Source organism: Arvicanthis niloticus, chromosome 24 (genome assembly GCF_011762505.2).
Source record: "Arvicanthis niloticus isolate mArvNil1 chromosome 24, mArvNil1.pat.X, whole genome shotgun sequence".
In the NCBI taxonomy this organism is placed as follows: domain Eukaryota; kingdom Metazoa; phylum Chordata; class Mammalia; order Rodentia; family Muridae; genus Arvicanthis; species Arvicanthis niloticus.
Window position 1 is genome coordinate 33,638,402 of NC_133432.1, and position 7,112 is coordinate 33,645,513.

Consider the following 7,112-nt stretch of genomic DNA (forward strand, 5'->3'; position numbering starts at 1 on the left):
CATAAGACTCTGCCTCAGAGAAAAAGAACAGTCAGGTATGGTGGTACACACCTGGGAGGCAGAGGCAGGCGGATCTCTGAGTTGGGGCCAGCCTGGCCTACATAGTGAGTTCCAGGACAGCCAGGGTCATACAGGGAGACCTTGACTTCAAAAAACCAACAGAAAAAGATGCCCATGACCCATCTTCTCTAGCTCCCTGAACTGTGAGACAATCACTTGCCACTGTCCAACGTCACTCAGGTGCGCCTGCCCTCCTCAGCAGCCCTTGCCTCTGAGGCATCAGGCTGCTCTCTGAGGACAGAGCTAAGCTGACCTAGAACTGCCTGACCTTGGACTTCACTCTACACTGCAGTACCTGTCCCTCTCTGTTGGAGATCTCACTAGACACAGTATTTGTTCTTGTATACACATTTATTTGAGCCTATCTTCGTCTCTCTCACCCTAGCAGTCTGGGAGAGGATGCTCCGGCTACAGGAGCACAGGGCCAAGAAAGGAGGACTTTTGTTCCTAGTTTGTTAGTGTTTTGCTTTCTTTTATTACACTTTATTATTATGGTATATTTGTGTGCATACACTCAAAGAGGTCAGAGAACAACTTGGGGGAGTTGGTTCTCTCCTCCATCATGTGGGTCTTGGGCATCGAATTCAGGTTGTCAAGTTTGGCAGCAAGTGTCTTTACTTACTGACCCATCTTGCTAAGATGGGGTCTCACTTTATAGTTCATGTTGGCCTTGACCTTGTAGCAATCCTCCTGCCTCAGCCTCACAAGTGCTGGAGTTACAGGCATGACCTACCTAACTTACAGTGTCCTCATTTGCTCTCTAGGGCCTGGATGGAAGAAAGCCTTCACGGTGATGGATGGATGGATGGATGGATGATGAATGGATAAATGGATGGATGAATACACAGATGCAAGAGTGGAGGATGGATGGATGGATGGATGGATGGATAGATATATGGACAGTCAGACAGATGAATGCATGAGTACATGGATGGATAGATAGATGATGGATGGATCGATACATGGATGCACAGATGGATGGATGGTTGGATGGACAGATGGGTGCATGAATACATGGATAGGTGGGTGGATACAAAGATGCAAGGATGGATGAATAGATGGATGGATAGATGCATGGATGGATAGATAGATACAGGGATGCATAGATGGATGATGGATAGATGGATAAATAGATGGAGAGATGGATGAATGGATGGATGGGTAGATAGATGCATGGATGAGTAAGAGAGTTGATGGTAGATGGATGAAGAGATGGTGGATGGGTCAGTGGATAGATGGATAAGTTAATTAGATGGGTAATTAAGTAGATGGATGGATAGGTGGGTGAATATATGTTATATTGTGTCCTGCCTCTCTGCTGGTGGTTCCTGGTCTCCTCTCTGGGGTACCCAGGCGCCAAAGGTACACAGCTGTGAGTCAGGAATGAGGGTCTGTTGTCTGCACTTCCCCTGGGGCATCTGGGCCCTGGGCAGGGAGGAGAATGCAGAGTCTGGGACAGGCAGAACCGGTCTGATTGGGAGCATAGCACTGGGCCAGAGAGCACCTGAGGGGCTGGAGAACAGAAAGCCTTCCCTCAGGCCATCCTAAATGAAGCAGCTCTTGCTTGCTCCTAATGCTTTATTTGGTAGTGGACGTGAATGCATGCCCTTTGTTCAGGGTGAGCCTTTTGAGGGAAGGAATACCCAGGAAGGGAAGCTCATTGGCTGAAGGCTCGAGGCTATCTGGATACCTCATTAGCATGGAGAAGAACTCCAGGTGTCATGCTATATGACCCAGGGGCCATGGTCCTCAGTGGGATGTCATGGTTACCTGTTCCAGAGCAGATAAACAGACAGGTAGGGAGTGGCTCCACTCCAACCAGTCTCAGATTGTTAAGATTCCTGGGGTCTGAGCTCACTCAGCCTTGCCAGTTCTCATCTCTGTCTAGTAACACAGTACCACGTGCCCTGCAGATATTTAGTAGGTAGGTAGATAGATGGATGGGGGAATGAATGGATAGACAGATGGACAGATGGACAGTGGACAGGTGAATGGATAGATAGATGGGTGGTTTGTTGGGTGGATAGATGGATGGATGGATAGATGATGAATGGGCATATAGGCAATGCAATGGATAGATAGGTAGACAGTTGGGGAGGTGTGCTCTCTCCCCTGCGTGATCTGCTAGTCACTCTCCAGCTGGACTGAGAGAGTCCAGGAAACATTTCTCAGCATTGCTTTTCTGGGTCTTCCTTGGACCACAGCTTCACGGTGGGCCCCACTCCACACCTAGGAGAAAGAAAGGGCTGCTTCTTTTGTATTGATTAATTAATTAATTAATTAATTAATTTTCGAGACAAGGTGTCACTATATAGCTCTGGCTGTTCTGGAACTCACTACATAGACCAGGATGGCCCCAAACTCACAGAGCTGGGTCTGCCTCTGTCAGAGACAGCTTGACCGTCAAAGCCAAAGTAGCAGGTGAGAGATGTAGGATCGGAATCTAAGGGACGGAGACGCAGAGCCCAGGGCTTCTCATGTCAGCAGACTCAGGAGAGCATGGGCGCCGTTTGGTTTCCTCTTTATGTTTTTGTAATATGCAATATTTCTCTGGAGTAGTGCTCTTATAACCAGAAAAGATATAGTGATATGTTCTCCCCGCCCCCAGACAAGGTCTCATGTAGCCTAAGCCAGCCTTAAATTCTCCATGAACTTCTCATCCTCCTGTCTCCACCTTCCAAGTGCTAGAATCATAGACCTTCACCCCGTGCCTATTTTATACAATACTGTAGATCAACCAGTATCAACCCTTCCCGGTGTCTGGGGGTGGTGGCGGTGGGGGGAGGGGGAACACATCCTCCCAAGGCTTTGAGCTTAGGTTCCAAGAAAAGGCAGAAGTTGGTTCACACAGTGAGAAGCCAGGCCCTTCCTGCTCCTGACTGAGCCCCAGGGACCATAGCGGCCACTAGACCAGATGTACCTGGAAGGTTTTGGGACAGAGTCAAAGCTGTCCTTGTGATCTAAATCCCACTCACTGTGGCCACTTCACTTAGCCTCCTATAGCAAAGGATGTGGTGGCTTGGCTAAGAATTCATTTAAGAACAGTGTAGGCCTCATGGGGACTGAGGAAGACCTCACACTGAGCCTCCAGGCCAGGAACTTACCGGATTCTCAGGGAGATGAATAAGAAGAGACAGAATCCAGTGTTCCATGAGTCATCTGGTCTCCCTCTGGCCCATGATGACTGAGTACCAAAAAAATGTGCATCCTAGACTCAGAGCTCTGAGTTCAGGGGCCACGTCAGGAAGTCCATGTGGGCCAGAAGAAGGCAGGTTTGTGTGAATTAATGGTAAGTTCAAGATGGCGCCTCTCTGTGCCTGGCTACTGGGGTAAGTGACTTCTGACTCCAGATACTTGGAGCCCTGAAAAACAAGAGCAGCCCATGAGCTGGGGGTGTGGTGAAGGGGTGGTACACCCTTTAAATCCCAGCACTGGAGAAGCAGAGGCAGGCAGATCTCTGAGTTCTAGGCCAGCCTGGTTTACAGAGTGAGTTCCAGGACAGCCAGGGCTACACAGAGAAACCGGGTCTTGAAAAACCAACCAACCAGAACAAAGCCAAGAACAGTCCTTTTGTTACACTCTGCTCCCGGCCAGCCCTAGGCACAATTCCACAAAGGGAACAAACCCCACTGAGTCATCCAGACCACCTGGAGCCCTGTTAGTTCTGCACAGCTGGAAAGGAGATATTTCTCTTCCTCTTTGTTGTCCTGGGCTGTGTTTCTGACAGCAGGTTGCTGTCCACAGCAGACAAAGTTTTACCTTTAGCAGTCTGGAACAATCCCCCTTAGTGCTCAGAAGGGACCTGGGGGGTGGGGGGGGGAGGGGAGAGGGCCTCAGCACCCCCCACCCCCACCACCTTTGTGGCTTCTCTGGATTCTGCAGGCTTTGGTGACACCTGCTGGCCACTTGCCCCATCTCTATGGCAACCACAGCAGAGGCTCCAGCACCTCCATGAAACTGCTATGGGGAAGGGTCTTGATCCTGTATTACAAAAAGCAAGAAGCTACAGGGGGGTTCTGTTGATAACCTTCCTACTTAAGCATACACACTCTCCAGACTGGGTCCCCAGCGTCCCCATAAACCATGCCCAGTGCTGCACACCCACGATTCCCTGATTTGGGAAGTAAAGAAAATTAGAAATTCCAGGTCATCCTTGGCTACATAGCTCAAGGCCAGCCTGGGCTACATGAGACCCTACCTATGAAACATCCCAGAGAAGCTACCTTCAAAACAGCAGCTAGCTAGTTATGAACCTGACCTATCACCCCGTGAATCTTTTGCCAGGGAGAAAGGGCACAGAGGCTAGAGCCCTGCACTCTCTGCCTGCCCTAAGTTCTCCTGTGGCTTTACCACCTGCATCAGGGCCTCAGCTGCCCCACCTACACTGGACACTTTGAGCTTCAGGGATTTTGACAGTTGGTAGTGCCCGGGGTTAGCCTCTTCTCTTTGGCCCGCCACACCTACGGATTTATGTAGCCATAATGTTGTTCCCGGCCGTCAACCCAGCGGCATGACGTGTAAATACTTTCCGAGTGCAGGTGATGGCCCCAAAAATCTCAAACTGAGCTGGCCATAGAAGAAGCTGCCAACGTGGGAAGGAGGACCCAGGACGGGCTGTCCACTTGCCACTGGATTCTGCACAAGTGAAAATCAATCTACCCTCCCCCTTCCCCTAGAAAGACCTAGGGTTGTTAGGAAGCTGAATCACATCTGGGTAGGGGCTCGTAGTGACCACGTGACTCCAGAGAGACCCAGGGGCTGGCAAGAGGCTGAATACGCTGCTGGGTACCTTTCTGTTTTAAAAAATTATATTATATTCCCAGACTATGGGAGCATGCACCTGTAATCCCAGCACTTGGGAGGCAGAGGCAGGCCAATCTCTGAGTTCAAGGCCAGCCTGGTCTACAGAGCAAGTTCCAGAACAGCCAGGGCTACACAGAGAAACCCTGTCTCAAAGAAAAACAAACAAATTGCACGTATTTACTTCTGTGCATGGATGTGTATGTCTGTCCTTAACTGACCACATGCAAAAGTCAGGACAACCTGTAGGGGTTGGTTCTCTCTCCACTGTGTAGGTTTCAGGGGCAGAGCTCAGCTCTCAGGGTGTCAGGCTTGGTGGAAAACCCCTTCACCTGCTGACCACCTTGCAGAACAGTCATGTCTCTTTTGTTATCGAAATACAGTCACACAGCATAGCCAGGATGGCCTTGGATTTGTCATACTCAGACCTCTGCCTCCCAAACTGTGGGATGAGGGATGTGTCTGCCATGGGCTTTCCCCTCTGTTTATTTCTCTTTTTGTTCATCTGTTAATCTGTTTGGTTGGGTTGTCTCCTTTGAACCATGCTGGATATAGAACCCATGGTCTTGTCCAAGTGAGGAAATCCTTTACCAGAGAGTCACGCCCTAGCCCCTCACTGGGGGATTCTAGGCAGGGGCTCTACCACTGAGCTACACCCCAGCCCCTCACTGGGGGATTCTAGGCAGGGGCTCTACCACTGAGCCACGCCCCAGCCCCTCACTGGGGGATTCTAGGCAGGGGCTCTACCACTGAGCCACGCCCCAGCCCCTCACTGGGGGATTCTAGGCAGGGGCTCTACCACTGAGCCACGCCCCAGCCCCTCACTGGGGGATTCTAGGCAGGGGCTCTACCACTGAGCCACGCCCCAGCCCCTCACTGGGGGATTCTAGGCAGGGGCTCTACCACTGAGCCACGCCCCAGCCCCTCACTGGGGGAGTCTAGGCAGGGGCTCTACCACTGAGCCACGCCCCAGCCCCTCACTGGGGGAGTCTAGGCAGGGGCTCTACCACTGAGCCACGCCCCAGCCCCTCACTGGGGGATTCTAGGCAGGGGCTCTACCACTGAGCCACGCCCCAGCCCCTCACTGGGGGATTCTAGGCAGGGGCTCTACCACTGAGCCACGCCCCAGCCCCTCACTGGGGGATTCTAGGCAGGGGCTCTACCACTGAGCTACACCCCAGCCCCTCACTGGGGGATTCTAGGCAGGGGCTCTACCACTGAGCCACACCCCAGCCCCTTACTGGGGGATTCTAGGCAAGGGTTCTATATCTGAGCAATGCTCACTGTGTGTTACTGAAGAATGTAAGGAAGCCCTTCACAGCTGAACCACACCCCCGACCTTTAACCTTTTAAAAACCTATAGTCTAAAACACATACCATACAGTTTCTTTTTTCTTTGTTTGTTTTTGAGACAGGTCTTACTATGTTGTCCTGGAACTCACTATGTAGATCAGGCTGACTTCACACTCACAGAGATCCACCTGCCTCCGCCTTCTGGGATTAAAGGTATAGCCACTATACCTGGCTGCCATAAGGCTTCTTACTTGAACCATGAATACATGCCTATCAAGAACAAACAGTGTAGCACAGCCATCAACACTGTTTACTTCCAGAAGTTTCTGTTTCCCAAACAGTAACCCTGTCCCTATTAAACACTGACCCTTTCTCTCTCCCCAGCCCCCAGCCCCCAGTATTCTATTTTCTGTGTACACGAATTATAGGACTCTTGGGATCCCATATGAGTGGAATTTGTGTCCATATTTTTCCACTTAGTTATGTGTTCCCAAGATTTCATTTACATGGCAGCATGTGTCAAAATTTTCAAGGTCACCCTCAGCTATATCATGAGGCTAGCCTGGACTACATGATAATGTGTCTCAAAAAAAAAAAAATCAAACAGCACAAAACAAAAGAGGTACTTGAACCCTATGAAGTCACTGCAAGGCCTCCTGGGAGATATGGCCATGCCCTGCCTCCTTAGCCCCTGTGGAGAGCTGGGTATGGGTGGTACACACATTTAATCTCCCTCTGGAGAGGGAGGTGGATCTCAGTAAGTTAGAGGCCAGCCTGCTCTACAGACTTAGTACCAGGCGCACAAAATCTACAGAGAGAGACTGGTCTCCAAAAACAGTAGGTGGAGGTTGGGCAGACGCCCGCAGGATTAAAAGCACTGACTGCTCTTCCAGAGGACCTGGGTGTGATTCCTAGCAACCACAGAGCAGCCAACAACAGTCTGTAATTCCAGTTCCAGG